We start from the raw sequence: 2,325 nt of genomic DNA on the forward strand, positions 1-2,325 counted from the left end.
TTAAAAATAGAACTACCCTAGCAATCCTGCTTCTGACTATATGTTGAAATCAGGCTCTCAGAGGTATCTACACTCCCATGTTTTTTGCAAAATTATTCACAATAGCCAAGATATAGAAACAATCTAAATGTTCACTGATAGATGAACTGATAAAGAAAATGTGGTATGAATATACAATGCAATATTATTCAGCCGTAAAAAGGAAGGAAATCCTGTCATAGGTGACAACATGGATGAACGTGGAGGACATTACACTTAGTGAAGTAAACTGGTCACAGAGGGACAAACACTGCATGATTCCACTTACACGAATTACCTAAAATAGTCCAACTCATAGAAACAGTGTAGAATTGTGGTTGCCAAGGGCTGAAAGGAAGGGAAAATGGGGAGGAACTGCTCAATGAATATAAAGTTTCAGTTTTCCAAATTGAATAAGTTCTAGAGATCTGCTGTATAACATTATGTCTATAGTTATCAGTACTTACCCGGCACTTCAAAATTTAAGAGAGTAGTTCATAAGTGCTCTCACCACAATAATAAAGAAAGACAAGTTTACTTATCAACAATAAATATATTTCATTATCTGGGGAAAAGTATCTGTAGAGGACATTATTGGGACAAGTGGGCAAATCTCAAATACAGGTAGTGAGTTATATAACAATATTGTATCCAAATTAGATTTCCTGATTTTAATAATTGTATGGTGCTTATGTAAGAGAATGTCCTTGTTCTTGGAAAATACATATCGAAGTATTTTGGGGTAATGTGCATGGTGTCTGCAATTTCCTCTCAAATGGCAAATGATTCAGAGAAAAATGTGTATGAGGATGTGTCCACATAGAGAAAGAGAAACAAAATCATACATAAATAAGGTAAGAGGTTAACACCCGTTGAGTCTGGGTAAAATTTATATCAGAGTTCTTTATACCATTCATGCAACCTTAATGCATTTTTTGAAGTTATATCAAAATTGAAAAGTTAAATATTTAAAAAGGAAATATACTTCTAAGAAAAGAGCAAATGACTTTGCCATTCTCTGTCATTGGTAGCCTGGAAAATAAGCTTGGAAAGTAAGCAAGGAGTGGATTCTTCGGGTGTTTGAGCAAAACTGATGAAACAGAATCAGAGGAAGCTGAATTCGTTGAACTGAGTGTACTAAATTTGAATTCAGAATATAATGTTTTGGTTAAAACACTTGGTAGAGACATATATAGTTTGCTGAATTGGCTGACCTAAAGCTATACCCAAAGTTGGCTTATAGTTAATAAGGTTAAAATGCTAGCACTCCTCATTCCAGCATTCTGAAGAGGTAGGAGTCTGAAGCTGTAGGAAATAAGAATGTTGGAATGGATTTTTTTTTTAATTGGAGTATAATTGCTTTACAATGTTGTGTTAGTTTCTGCTGTACAATGAAGTGAATCAGCTATATGTATACCTACATAATGTGTAACCTGCTCAGCTACTCCCAATCATACACTCTGGGATTACACGGAGGGCACTCTCTTCATTGAAGCATTAAGAAATCATTGGTAAGGAGCACATCACCATCCTTGAAGACCCCTGAATTGCCAGTTCTCTGTAGACCAGATATAATGTAGGGAAATTTCAGTGACATTGGGTTTTATTATCTCAATGGGAATAATATCATATGGAGTTGTAGAGAACAGGTGGTGATGCAATTACTACAATAAAATCATGTTTAAAACGGTTATTAGAGGATTCCTGACCTGCAGGAATTTCTGGCAGTGGCTCCTTAGAAATGAAATAGGTGGGCAGCCTAGTAAAATCCTTCTTGAAATACATAGGCAAAACCAAATTTTAGTTTGGCTGGGAAGAAAACAAACTTGAATTACCCTAAGTGGAAATTATCCATTTCCTAAGTCAGTGCACAGCCCCAGATTCCTTTGAGTAAAGGGGAGGTAAGGTCCCTCTGAGGAATGACTGTGTAACAAACCCACAAGCATTTTCCAACTGTTCCAGAAGCCATTTACCAGGGTGACTGTGCATGGCAGAGAATGGAACTCAGCTTTTCTGGGGTTTATTGAGTGCTGGCTCTGAACTTAAAATAGTACCCAGAAACTCAAAATAGCTCTCTCATTCACAAGTCATTGTAGGACCTTATAGAGCTCAGGTTATATGGAGTCCTGGATAGTGTCTGTCTCAAGGTGTGTCCAGTAAGAACATGAACCCATACTCAGGTTATTTTTCCAGTTGTAAAACATATAGTATGCTTAGTAATTGGAAATAAAACTTCCATATTGGTTTCCTGACTTGTGGATTGAGGAGAAAAATCACAAGCCCAGTTTATAGATTTATCTGTATAGT

Source organism: Balaenoptera musculus, chromosome 3 (genome assembly GCF_009873245.2).
Source record: "Balaenoptera musculus isolate JJ_BM4_2016_0621 chromosome 3, mBalMus1.pri.v3, whole genome shotgun sequence".
Taxonomy (NCBI): Eukaryota; Metazoa; Chordata; class Mammalia; order Artiodactyla; family Balaenopteridae; genus Balaenoptera; species Balaenoptera musculus.